The following is a 14702-nucleotide window of genomic DNA, read 5'->3' on the forward strand; positions in this document are numbered from 1 at the left end:
TTGAGGTTCATTTCCATTAGTAGAAAATTATTGGTGCCAAACGTGTGTCCGATTCGGATAAGACAGAACAGGACATTTCTTCAGCGTGATTTTCTTTCGGAGGGCCAGACGCCTGATTGTGACTTAATTACGCGAAGCTTATTACTTATTTCCGCGTCCCACAAGCGTAGCCAGTGCTTTCGCAGTTTCCTTCGTAAGAAAGGTACTAGATCGGCGGCAGGTACAGTAGCAGTAGGATTAATAGCTTGCTATGCAATTGACATGGCCATCTCATCCGCCAGAACGTTACCCTCGATGTCCCTATGGCCAGGCACCGAGTATGTAATGACATACAGGTTAGATATATACGCTTTACACAGGACCGAATAGAGCTGATTAAGTACTGGATTATTGTGCTTGCAGAGTGACATAAATGCTTTCACGACGCTTAGGGATTCTTTACAGGGGCGTAGCCAGGGGGAGGGGGGCTTATGGGGCTTCAGCCCCCCCCCCCCCCCCCGAAATTTTTTCGTGCTGTCCATGCACCGCCGACCAAAGCAAACACCGGCGCCGGAAATCATTCTGGATTTTGTCTAGAACGTCTTTTTCACGCTCGAAAAGCCATTTCACCGCAAAAATTGCGAACTCGGGCTGGATTTCGCGGCAACGCCCATGCACCGGGAGTCACATAGCACAAGCAGCCCCATCCGAGCACAAAGTTTCAAGGACATTTCGATGGCGAACGGGCTAGCCGGGCGTTTCGCAGAGGCCGCGGAATCTACACTGTATCATGGTATCTACGGAGCGCGTGGATGTCCATTCCGAAACTTTATGGGTATAAAGTTCTCATAAACTTTTGATGTGGAAGGTGCATTGACATTTCCAAACGTGTGCTTTAGATTTCAATTGCGGAACTTTGTAAGTTTAATGTTCCCATAAATATTTCACGCCAAAGGTTCATTAACTTTTTCAAACTCGTACATCGGGCCATACAACGAGACAAGCCAAATCAACACACTATCAGACAAGTTGACAAAGCCCGCAGCGAGGCCCGATGAGAAGAATCGTTGTGGTGGTTCATTCGTGCCGTCATGTCACATAAAAAAATATGAAAATTTTTTTCCACCTGCGCCAAAGCATCCAGTGAAGACTAGTACTAAAGCCAGCCAAGGTAACTACGCTCTTATTAATTTTTTCAACTTTGACTTTTAATCGCGAGGACACATTGAGCCTCTTCAATTTTTTTTCTCTCTCCCCTACCCGCGGGCTGCCAGAGCCAGCCGGAGCGCATGCGTCTTTCTCGTGTTGCCCCGACCACCGCGCGGCGCACTTCGGTGCGCGTTCGGTTTTCTCTGGCCGAGTGCATTTTCGCCTGGCCGAGTTTTGGACGCTTTCTAGCTAGAAGACGAGAAAAAGAAACAATGGTCGCTGGCCGCCATCACTGTGGGGACTCGATGGATTTCACCGCGTTCGCCTGAGCGCAACCTCTCCAGAAAGTCTTGTCTAGCCGGTGTAGAATACCGAGCAGTATGCGTATGATTCTAGGTGGACCAAACGTCTCACGATTTCTTCGATATTCTTTCGGTAGCCAAATTAGGTGCCCAAAGTAGGCATTCGATTGTGGAAATACTTTCCTTTGCGTTTCTGCATTTCGGTGCCCCCGCCCCACAAAAGGAAAAGGACATTGTTGTAGCACAGCGAATTGTCGCATGGTGAAAGTTCGATTTTGTTGTTTCTTCTTTTGCGGAAAGTAATGGGCCATGGGATGCTTCAGCTGCCGGATACTCTTATTATATTATTGCGATAGCAATTATATCGACACTCTAGGCGCATTCCTACCGTTGCCGTCGCCCTCATGTTCCGCATAAAGTCCAAGCGCGATAACATCATAACCGCGCACCGCATGCTGTATGTGCGATTCACGTAAGGAGGGGGAGGGGGGGCTGCAATGGATGAGCCGACGATGGTGGCTCAGTCTTGTGTGCGCAAGGGAGAAAAGTGAGGAGCAAGCGCGCCGCTTTCCGTCGCGCGCGATACATCGGGGGGAGTGGATGGAATGGGGGAGGGATCTAGGATTCTATAAATCTGTGATTGCGCAACATGTTTATTTGCCTTGTTTGACCCATCATATACCGCGACTTTTTCTTAGATACGTAGATTTATTGGAGACTTATACGTACGTTTAGATATCTTGTTGCGGGGTTTTGTGCATACGTGCAGTATGCAAGTATGCAGTACTTTGTTTCTAGTGACACTTTTTTGCCCTTTATCAAGCTGTATCTTGGCATTTGTATATTCCATTGTATCTTCGCGTTTCTATTGTACGAAGGCGAGTGAAATGAAAGTGAGCCCACCCATCCTGCGAATTACGGTTCTGTTAATTATCTGCAAGGCCTGCGCGTAGCACACAGGCATCTCTCATTTACAAAAGTGACACGCAGGTGTGAGGATGAATGTTCTTTAATGCGCACATACACTGGGTTGAACATGGTTGCGAGAGGTAACGGACGCTCCAGAAGTCGAGTAGCGTGGTTCCGTGATGTTTTTGACAGCTGAAGGTGTTTCCCAAAAAGAAATTAGTGACCGTATGGCTGCCGTGTACATTGCAAGCAAGCAAGCAAGCAAGTAAAGTAAGTAAAGTAAGTAAGTAAAGAAAGTAAGTAAAGCAAGTAAGTGCTTTATTTCCCATATACAGTATACATTTGAATATGGACAGGTCTTGAGGAAGAAAGCTGCGTCAGCAGCTTGACTAAGTCCTATTGAACATTGAACATTGCGTTTCATTGGCCACTGTCAAGCGTTAGAACAAACGGTTCAAAGAAGGACGTGAAAGTTGCAAAGACGATCCCAGACCGCACCAAAGCCATCGTGCAATCACTCCTAACAAAACTGAGAAGGTTGATGAGCTGATGACACAAGAACGGAGGATAAGCATCGATGAACTGGCAGAGCGTGTGAACATCAGTCCCGGTTCGGTTCACCGTCACCGTTCACGCCATAATTCAAGAACATCTCGGTTATCAGCTCTTGTGTGCGCTATGGATGTCAAAGATTTTGAACCACCGCCAGAGTACGGAGAAGTTCGGCGCTGCCTTTACTCTCTGATCCGGTATCACAATAAGGGTGACGATTTCTTGTCTGCAATTGTGATCGGAGACGAACCATCATGCCACTACTACGAGCCTGAAACACGACGGCAAAGCTTACAATGGAAACATTCGAATTCACCACCCCCAAAGAAAGCAAATGCCGTCATTTCCGCCGGAAAGATGTTGCTGACTTTTATTTTTCGATTGTCATGGACCATTACTGATAGAATTTGCTAAATCTTGAGAGACTATCAATTGTTTCAGATATTGTGAAACGCCGGATCGGCTGCGTGTTGCAATCAAGAACAAACTACGTGAAAAATTGACGAATGGGGTCATTCAATGACAATGCCCGTCCACACGTCGCTGATGTGGTTAACGCAAGACTGGCAAAGTTCAAGCGGGAAACGCTGCAACATCCGCCATACAGCTCAGACCTGTCGCCTTGCGACTTGCACAATTTGGGGCAGCCGAAAAAACAGCTCAAGGGAACCAGATTCCTCTCGGACGATGACGTGAAAGTCAGTTGCAGACGTTTTGAAGCAACAACCCAAGGAGGTTTATGAGACGGGAATTACGCGACTCGTTAGTCAATGGGCCAAATGTCTAAATGCTCATGGATGCTACTTTTAAATAAAGTATCCCGTCTGTCATATATTCGCATTGGCTCACTTTCATTTGACTGGCCCTCGTATATTCTGCAGAACTCCTGCTTTTTATACGTGCTCTCTGTTGCGACTATAATTTCGTTGCAATTACTCACGATACATGACCGGTGAGAGCTGCTCCGGCGTAATACATTGGAACAAATGACAGCGTCATTGAGATTTTTCACTGGCCCTTGCATATGTACAAGAATGTAAACAAGGATCTTGAATGACAAAGTTTCATTACCATATTTGTCCTCAACTTGTTCATTTCATGGGCTTTACATTTTTCATATCAGTGGCATGCACTGCTTTGCTGGTTTCGAACTGATGTAGTTCTAAAGTTCGTGTGATATTTTCTTTACTTACTAAGTAGACAGAAACATGGAAGCATCGACATCAGTTATGTTGGGCACAATTTTTGGCACATACGAGTATAATATTCAATGAAAAAATACATATTTTGCTTGTATTCACAGTGCGTAGCGTTCAAGAATTCGTTTGCAGCATCTTTGGTAATGACAATACAGTTATTATTCATGTATTTGATCCCTAGGCAAATTGTTTAAGAGGAAGATTTAGCTCGGGCCCAACTCCGACGCGGCCTATTCAGATACATGTAAAACGCAGAAACGCTTTTCTGAGATAACTCTTGAATCGCTTTTAATGAAATTTGTTGCAGTTGAGAGAGTAAGTTAAATTCTAGTGTCTGTTGGAAGCGGAATTTTGATTTAGGGACCGAACTTTGTTTAAAATATTTTGAAAAATTCGAAACTCCGAAAAAAAGTAGAAGCACGAAGTTTACAATTTAATAGGTCTTCATCAAGAACATATATCGTGGTTCTGTAAACGGCATCCATTACACCATTCAAAGCGGACAAATTCGATACGTCTATTTGAATTGGTTATGTTATGTACAAGGGTTCTGCGAAGGCCTTATTTCCATAATACTTAATTTTTTGAGACTCATGTGTAACATCAATTTTGTCCGCTGAAGATGTACTATTATGTGCAATTTGCAGAATTGTGATATCAATTTTCATTGCTGATTTATAGAGTTGTAAGCTTCATTCTTTCGTTTTCTGAAAATTTTTGATGTTTGCCACTTTTTAATAAAGTATTGACGACCTAAATCGAAAATTGGAAACAAAGAATCACTAGAATTTAAGTTTTTGTTTTAAATTCAACAAACCTCATCAAATTTGGTGAAGTGGTTGCCGAGAAAAATGAATTTTCCTTCTACATGTATTTAGATAGGAGCATCCGACCTAATATTTCCTCTTAGGAGGTGGCCGAGCTGCATTGTGAGCCCCCCCCCCCCCCCCCCCCGAACGAAATTTCTGGCTACGCCACTGATTCTTTATATATAACTGCTTCTTGCAGTTTTGATATCCTTACATGCTCCACAGCCGACAATAGAACACGGGCCCCACCCGTAAAGATACTTGTTTTGGGATACACCACATCGGATTCCGAGAAGGACGGACCGACGGCTGCTTAGGACACCCCGGCATGTGACTTTGATTCTTCTGTGTGGAACTCCGTGCAGGAGAGCTTGTACTGCAGTTCTAGGAAATTCGTTCGGATTTCAATCTCTAGAGCGTGCTTTGGAACTTCTAGAAAAGATATATCACGTTTTATCAGCTGCGACTACCAAGGCGATAGCAGTTTAGCTGGAGGAATTAAGCGATGTACGAGGGGTCGGACATACACTTTAACGCCAAGCTCCCTTACAAGCAGTGAAGGAGGCTGTCTTGCAGAGGGACGATTACGAAAGTGTGTATCACATATAATATCGTTAACGGTATTAGAACACAGATGTTGATGATCAGAGTGAACTTTCAGAAAATGCGTTGTGTTAATCAGTGCTATCTGCAGATAGAGTGACCACTCATTTGATTCTACATATAAACATTCAATCGGACTTATTCTGAAAGCGCCAGTGGCCCTTGTAAAGATTCATTACACACTTCCTGTCGCTGCCCCATATTGTGTGAGGTAAAAGTTTCAGTAAGTTAATTGCTTTTAAGCATTTAACCTTGAGATATTTCATGTGTGGAATAAAAGTTAGCTAAGAGTCAAGTATAATGCCTAAAAACGTGTGCTATTTATTCACAGGTGTTTGTTGCCCATACATTTTCATAATGGGATATGGTCCTTTCTTTCTTATGAAAAACACACAAGAACATTTCTTGGGGCTCACTTTAAATGCCATTTCTTCTGCACATTTGGACAATTTGTTCAAGCCCTGTTGTACTTGCCTCTCACACACTGCAGGGTTTCAGGATTTGAAACCTACTTATATGTCGTCTACATAAAGGGTATAAAAAATGGCTGGCGGTAATGAAGCACGAAGCGTGTTCGTCTTCACGATAAAGAGCGTGCGGCTAAGCACGCCTCCTTGGGGTACGCCAGTTTCCTGTATGAATGGTCGCGTTGCCGATTTTCACACGGGTGGTACGTTAGGACAAATGTTTTTCTAGTATGTTTAACTTATTTCAACGTATGCCCATTTTCCACAAGTCTCACAAGATCTGAAACGCCCACGTTGTGTCGTACACCTTCTCCCTAACGAGGAATATCGATAAGAAAAATTGTTTACGTGCAAATGCATCACAGATACTTCCTTCAATACGCAAAGACGATCAGCTGTGGACCGCCCATCTCTGAAGCCACGCTGATAAGCACCAAGCATAGTGTGCAGTTGAAGGAACTGTATTTTAATCATTTCTTCAAAAAGCTTACACGGACAGCTTGGCAGAGCTAACGGGCGATAACTTGCCGCCAAAGAAGGGTCTTTACCCATCTCCAAAACCGCAATAACAATAGCTTCCTTCCATGAGGATGGGAGGTATCCGGCCGCCCAAATAGAATTCAAAAGTGCCAGAAGTGTCGTCTGTGTGTCGGTGGGTAAATTTTCAAGCGAGTCATGCCTGATTCTATCAGCTCCCGCTGCAGAGCTTCCCCATGTGCAGAGCTTACCCAAGGACAGTGGTATAGCTCATTCGGACGGCATTTACGATCGAGTGCCTTAAGTTCAGCTACTTCTTTATATTTAAAGAATTATTTTGTGTACTGGTGTGCACCTTGATATATGTTCGAAATGTCCGCCCAGACCACTGGCCTGGTCTTCCACGGTAATCCGTTGGTCGTCAACTAAGGGCAATGGCGGGATTCACTGCCCCTTTAGCTTCCGTATGTCATTCCATACTTCAGACACTTCAGTGTACGATACGATGCCCGAGAGCAACCTCTCCCAGCTAGCCCTCCATGCCTGTCTCCGCGTACGCCTTCCTTGAGATTTCACCAGTTTAAATTGTGAGATTTTCTACACTCGGGGAGTGGACGTAGCAAACCCCACGGTGTGCTTTCTTTCCTCCGCGCCAGTCTGCACTGCTGATACCACCAGAGTACCCGCCTTTTACATGAGAGATCGTGTGTTTCCGGAATGGACTTTTCAGCTGCGACGAGTATAAAAGAAGTAAAATACGCTACTGCTTCATCTATCCAAAAGTCGGTGATAAGATGTATTGATAAGTGCATTCCTGAGAATAATTTCATTCGGCGGAGGCTACTTTCCGCTGGGGGGCCGGTGGAGCGCATTATTCGTGTTGATGTGCTAAATTTAACATTACAGTGAAGTTGTCGTTTCCATAAGGATCTTTGGTTAGCTGCCATTCCAAGTCAGGTAATTGCAAAGCCAATCGACAGGTCTATTGATCAGCATGAAATATAGTGAATATTGTATTACGTTGACTCCCTTTAATTGCAGAAGCACGCACCGGAGTTTACAATAAAATTTTCAATAAGACGACCTCTCACGTCGCATCGCGTGTCTCCCCACACCATGTTGTGAGCATTAAAATCGACCACGAGTATGTAGGGGTCCAGGAGCTGCTCAATTGGGTTACAAAAATAGTTTTTCCGATATGATAATTTGGCAGTATGTATGTCCAACATAATATGATCAATTTATTAAAAAGAATTGCCGGAACTGACACTGCCTCTAGGGACGTCTGAATGGCGACATGATGGTAAGCTACAGACTCGCCTCGTTGCGGTCTTTATGATACATGGTGTACTGACGAAACATTTTGTGCCTAGGGGTTTCAGATGTGACTCTTGAACACACAGTAACTTTGGATTGTACATATGTAGAATTACTGTAATGCCGTCTAGGTTAAGGGGAAGTCCTCTAATATTCCCTTGTATATCTTTTTGTGTGTTTATTTGTGTGCTGTGTATTTGAGAGACGAAGACTAGCTCACGGCCCTTTCCAGGCACCGTGACGCGAGTTTTGTCTTATTTTGAGCGATTGCGAGAGTTTCGCCGCTCCTTAGGCGCTGGCGGCTCCGTCTGGCTGCTTTTCTGTCCGTAGACGCTTGCGAGGCGTTAATAAGCATTCTTACTAGCGCGGTGTTTGACGTGAAGGCCTCGTCTCGGCAACCGAGACCTTTGAGGCCACCGGCTCGGAGGTCGATGGTCCCTTCTGCTGGGGTGGCGGAGCAGTGCAAGCTGCAGCCGGCGGGGAGGGGGGGGGGGGGGACGGATGGTGTCACCGTCGCCTCCCTGCGCGTGGGTCGACAGCCGCCGGGGGCCGTTGAGGCGCTTCCCCACGTTACGCGCCACTTCGGCAAAGCTGTTTTCTTTCTTTTTTTTTAGCAGGTAGGATACCCGCCTATGTGCCTGCCTGAAACTTATCTTTTCCTTTACACTAATTGTTACAATTTCCCTTTCTTTTTTTCTAAGATGGGCACGCCCGCGAGTATGCGAGGTGCTCCCCATCACAGTTTACAAAGTGCAGAGAGTTCTGGCAAGATTGAGAGGTTTGTTCATGGGTGCTAGATTTCACAAAGGCATGGCGGCCTCGGCAGCTCTGTGAACTGTGACCTAAACGCTGTCATTTGAAACATCGCAGGGGATTTGGCACGTACGGCCGAACACGAAGCTTTATGTACCTGGCCTCGATTAACTCTGGCCGAACATTTGTGCCAGAAGTGTCAGGTGCTTGGTCTAGATTTCCTTATTGTCAGCCTCATCTTCATTCGTTCAATGTTGATGACGTTGTGCTCACTGAAGACCTCCAGGATTTCAGCTTCAGTCAGCTGCAAGAGATCATCATCTGAGACTACGCCACGGGTGGTGTTCATAGTATGGTGTGGGGTTACTGTTACTTTTGCGTCTCCAAGTGACACTAGACTGGGTTTCTCTACATATTGTTTCTGGTTGCAGAGCTCCAAGAGGAGATCACCGCTTGTCAACCTGGAGGCTTTATAACCTGTACCAATAAATTCGATGAGAGCGTTAGAAACCCAGGAATGAACAAATTGTTCAAACGAGTTTGTCTGGTTTTTCAGAGTGAGTTACATGGGAACGAGGAAAGCTTCTATTTGACGGCCAATATAAACTGGAAGACTTCATTCGTGCACCCCTTCTTCAGGGAGCGATCAGGCAATGGAGGGAAGCAAGCAGCCACAAGTGAGTGTAATTTTTCGGCAGTAACGTCAGCCACCCACAGTGGAGCTCTACAAAGTAACGCTGCAGGACCTGTGAAATAAGTGCTGCAAACGCCAGCTTTACGTTACCACTATACCCGAATATCACATAGCATAGGTTGGCTACTCACTCAAGGTTAACCCTTGCTGCTAGGAAAAATTGGAAGTAAGGGGAAGTCAGGAAAAGACAGGAAAATGTAAAGTGAGTGAAAGACGAAGATTGGAGGGAGAGAGTGGAAGAGGCAACTAGCGATTTTATTCGGGTAGGTCAGTTCGGGCGTTCCGGTCCAAACACCCGGCATTGGCTCAACCCCCAGGATCCTTTTTTCCCAGATACGGCTAGGACGCGCAGTGTTAGACGGGGGAGGGTCCAACCCTCACGTCGCAATACACCAAACGCCTGCTGACACATACGCCCCTGCGTGGGGTGACGTTCGCGAGTAATCACAATTGTCTGGAATCAACAATCACGAAAACGTGAAGAATGCCTCGCTATTGTCTGCACGCTTTGAGTGATTTGGTCCCCGGCAACCAGTTATATCGCCTACTCAGTGGCGCTGCAAAGCAACGACCGATCTTTACAAAGATCGCAACTGGAAAACAACAACAACGGACCCGGCTGATTCACAAACATGGACGATCCCGTTTCGTTTCCAGCTGACCAGACTGCGAAATGGGGAATCGGCCAGCCTCATCGTATCGCAGGCACACGGGACAACCGACGCCTCCCGACTGCGAACTGGCGGTGCAGAAGCTGCAGCTTCAGCGGAGCAGCCGTGAAGTTGGCTTCTGCAAGAACGATGCCGTCTGCCCATGTGACTGCGCTAGTGACTGCGTGTGGCGAATAGGGGTGCGAGCGGCGAGACGAGTCATACGCGCTTTTGCGGCTCCCTAAAGGGAGCTTATCGTCCCATCAGCCTGTCTTTATGTCCACCGCCCAGGACTAAGCCTCTCCCTAAGGTCTCAATTACCCCTGTATAGTATCGTATGGTAAAACTTCGTATGGTAAAGTGCTGCAGATCGTGAGTTTCTGCGGGACTTCATTAAAGTTTTACCGACGACTCAGCCTGCGGGGTTTTTCTATCGATTCACCTCGACCTAAGTTCGGCCAAAGGCCACCCGACATCGCAGAATTCCTCGAACAGCAGCGCTGGCCGGGCCCATCGCAGCGGCAGTCACGCTCACCCTCACCGCGGCGATATTTCCCTGCTCACGATACCACCTCGAGGACGACGCAAGGGCGATCACCAAGTCCACGCCGAGAAAACTGACGTCAGCGACCTTCCGAGGCGGGGCCGCTGATACTCGGCGCGCTCAAGACCTCGTATCGTGCCGACCGCAGAACAACGAAAACACGATGACGCCAGAACCAGTTTCCGCGAACAAGATTTCACTGGACATACTTGTGTTGATCGACGGCAGAAAAATGAGTGCACTTGTAGATACCGGCGCCGATTACTCTATTCTTAGTGGAAAACTGGCGCGCGTTCTGAAAAAAGTTACGTTGCCGTGGAACGGGGCACCAGTTCGTAGGGCAGGTGGCCGCGTCGTCACACCGCTTGGCCTATGCACGGCCAGAGTAGAAATTCGCGGTGCTGCTTTTCTCGCCACTTGTCTGGTTCGACGCGAGTGTTCCCGCGATTTGATTCTTGGAATAGACTTTCTCCGGGAATATGGCGCCATTGTTGACCCCCGCGAGTGCTGCATCACTTTCTCGAAACAACGGGCAACACAGACCGACGCCATTGGACACAGATCCGCACTTCGCGATTCGGACGACAGCATCACGATACCGCCGCGTGCAAGTGTTATGGTTCCGGTCAAGTCCGACGAGCTACAAGACGGTGAAGCCATTGTAGAAGGCAACATTTCTATGTTGCTGACCCAAGGTACTTGTGTAGCGCGAAACCTTGTGGAACATCGTGATAGCCAGGCAACGGTCCTCGTTACCAACTTTACCTTTGAGCATCGGCACAATTTTCGTGGCACTGCCATCGCCTACGCTGAACCATCAACGGACGTCGTCGAGTGCTTTGCTTCTGAAGTGGACACAGACGGCGGTTCGCTCCGAGACATCGATGTAAACTCCGAGCTTACAGACGACCAAAAGAGCGCACTGCATGAACTCTTGAACGAATTCCGCGCGTGCTTCGCTCGGGCTACTAAGGTGTGCCAAACGCAAATCACGAAGCACCGAATAACGACATCCGCCGACGGACGCCTCATCAAACAACAGCCTTATCGTGTCTCGCCGAAAGAACGTGAGGCATTTCAGGCCCAAGTCAAGGAGATGCTAGATGATGGTGTCATACAACCTTCGCACAGTCCGCACGTGGTCCTCCCCGGTCGTTATAGTCAAGAAAAAGGACGGAACGCTTCGTTTCTGTGTTGATTATCAACGCCTCAACGAGGTTACCAAGAAGGACGTGTACCCACTACCACGTATCGATGACTCTTTAGACAGGTTGCGGCGAGCTAAGTATTTTTCGTCTCTCGATCTAAAGAACGGTTACTGGCAAATTGAGGTAAATGAATGAGACCGCGAAAAAACTGCGTTTGTCACTCTAGATAGCCTTTACGATTTCAGAGTACTTCATTTCGGTCTCTGTTCGGCACCAGCAACTTTCCAGCGAATGATGGACACCGTTCTTGCTGGTCTGAAGTGGCAAAGCTGCTTCGTCTACCTTGACGACGTGGTTGTTTTTTCGGCGACATTTGACGACCACCTGAAACGACTGCGGCAAGTTCTCGAAGCCATCCGATCGGCTAAGCTCACCTTGAAGCCTCAGAAGTGTCATTAGAAGGAGCTGATGTTTCTCGGACACGTGGTGAGCGCGGAAGGCGTTAGCCCCGATCCCGCGAAAACTGCCGCTGTAGCCTCGTTTCCCAACACCGACCGACAAGAAAGGTGTCCGACGCTTCCTGGGCCCTTGCGCATACTACCGGCGTTTCATCGAAAATTTATCGAAGATGGCGGAGCCGCTGATTCGCCTCACGGGGGACTATGTATCGTTCGTCTGGTCCTCAGAGCAAGAGACTGCTTTCACCGAGCTTCGACAGCGTCTGGTATCAGCACCAGGTTTGGCCCACTTTGACGAGGAGGCGGACACGGAAGTTCATACAGACGCCAGTAACGTTGGTCTTCGTGCGGTGCTTGTACAACGGCAGGAAGGTATTGAAAGAGTGATCGCCTACGCAAGTCGCACACTATCACGTGCAGAGACCAACTACACCACCACGGAGAAAGAGTGTCTTGCCGTCGTATGGCCGCTGGCCAAATTTCGACCTTACCTTTACGGCCGCCCATTCAAAGTTGTAACTGATCATCACTCGTTATGCTGGCTTGCAAATCTCCGGGACCCTTCTGGACGACTGGCACGGTGGAGCCTACGTTGGCAGGAGTACGACGTGACCATCGCGTACAAGTCGGGCCGCATACACGAAGACGCTGACGCACTCTCGCGCGCCCCTATCGACACTACCGACCACGACATTGAGGACGACGGCACTTTCCTTGGGGCCGTAAGCGTTAATTTGTCCACACGGCAGCGCGCATACGACGCACTACGGCCTATATTCGAACATATGGAAGGACGAAACCCATCAATACCCCGGCATATCGCTCGAGGATTGTCGTCTTTTTGTTTACGACATGGCGTCTTATACAAGAAGAACTCCGCTGCCACCAACAAGACCTACCTTTTGGTCGTTCCAGCAGACCTCCGTGCCGAAGTTTTGTTCGCCTGTCATGACGAGCCTCCGTCTGGCCATTTGGGTTTTACGCGAACGCTTGATAGAGTGCGCAAATCCTACTACTGGCCGAAACTTGCCGAGTGTGTTAAGCGGTACGTCCAAGCCTGCCGTGAAAGCCAGCGCCGAAAGCCGCTAGCTGTGAAGCCTGCGGGATTGCTGAATCCGATTGACCCACCTGGCAAACCTTTCGACCAGGTCGGCATGGATCTTCTGGGCCCGTTTCCACTGTCATCTTCTGACAACAGGTGGATAATCGTCACCACGGACTATTTAACGCGGTATGTTGAGACAAAGGCGCTGCCTCGAGGCACAGCTTCTGAGGTTGCCCAGTTTTTCATACAGAGCATCGTCCTACGGCATGGCGCCCCATCGCACGTCATCACAGACAGAGGCAAAGCCTTTACAGCACAGCTCATTGAAGACGTTTCTAAACTCAACAGCACGACCCGTCGAAGGACAGCTGCCTATCATCCGCAGGCAAACGGCTTGACGGAACGACTGAACAAAACGGTGACTGACATGCTGTCTATGTACGTATATGTACAGCACAAGACGTGGGACGAGATACTCCCTTACGTAACGTTTGCCTATTGCTGTATACTTATCGCGTGCCACACTACATTTTCATGAATATCGCTTATTAGCCACGCAAGCAGCAGTCGGTGTTCATCACCCTATAAAGGGGGCATTGCATCCAATAAACGTCTGTTCCACTCTGGCGTCCGGCTGATACGCTACAGTTGGCGACGAGGAAGCGGCGGCGATGGCCGTTCGCAGGAGTATCGTATCGGCACAAACGCGTCATGGGACGAATACGTCGAGAGGCTAGAAATGTTCTGCGAAGCTAACAAGATAGCGAAAGAAGAACAGAAAAGAGCCGTCCTGCTGAGTTGTTGCGGCGAAGAAGCGTAAGGGCTCATCATGACTCTAGTGAAGCCAGCAAGACCGACAGCAGCAACCTACGAGGAAATTAAGACGGCGGTTCGCAAGCACCCGCATCCAAGGCCCTCAGAGCTGTACGCAAGGTTTTCGTTCTACAAGAGAAACCAAGCTGCCAAGGAATCGGTTGCGGACGACGTCACGGCGCTTCGGAAGCTAGCCGAAGACTGCGGTTTCAGTGACGAGCAGCTGCCATTGGACATCATGATGCGAGATCGTTTCGTATGCGGCCTCCAGAACGAAGCCGTTCAACAGCGACTTCTCGCAGAACACGACCTTACGTTCAACGTCGCGTACGACATGGCCGCGACCACAGAAGCGACAGCCAAGCAACAGCAAGACATACGCATGCAAGGCCGAGACGAGACGGACTGCCAGGGCATGATACAAGCAACCCGCACGAAGCAAGACGCCGCGGCAGAGGGATCCGCTTGATACCGTTGCAACGGTAAGCACGCTCCGCATTTATGCAGTTTTAGAAAAGCGGCATGCTTCAAATGCAAAAGGGTTGGACACATAGCGAGGGCTTGTCGTTCAAACGACGAAAGTAGAGCGGCCCTGAAGACGCCTGAGCGAAAAAGGAAGGCTGAAAGGAGCAAGGGCGTGTACGAAATGAGTGCATTGTTTTCACTCTGCGAAGTGAATGAGCAAGAACAGAAGTTTATGGTTCAAGTACAGATACAAAGACAAGAAGTCCTGATCGAGGTTGATTCCGGAGTCTCATGCTCAATTGTGAGCGAAGATACATTTCGAGTAATCGAGAGAAATCGGGGTGGAATACCACTCCAAGATTCTGGAAC

The 14702-nt window shown here is 48.1% G+C and overlaps 1 pseudogene; it reads left to right on the plus strand.

The window, feature by feature from the left end:
- The window catches only part of LOC126530413 (uncharacterized), a 32477-nt pseudogene extending 18140 nt beyond the window's left edge, over window positions 1–14337 (plus strand).
- The last annotated feature ends 365 nt before the right edge of the window (window positions 14338–14702 follow it).

The sequence above is a fragment of the Dermacentor andersoni genome, chromosome 4, assembly GCF_023375885.2.
Source record: "Dermacentor andersoni chromosome 4, qqDerAnde1_hic_scaffold, whole genome shotgun sequence".
NCBI lineage: Eukaryota > Metazoa > Arthropoda > Arachnida > Ixodida > Ixodidae > Dermacentor > Dermacentor andersoni.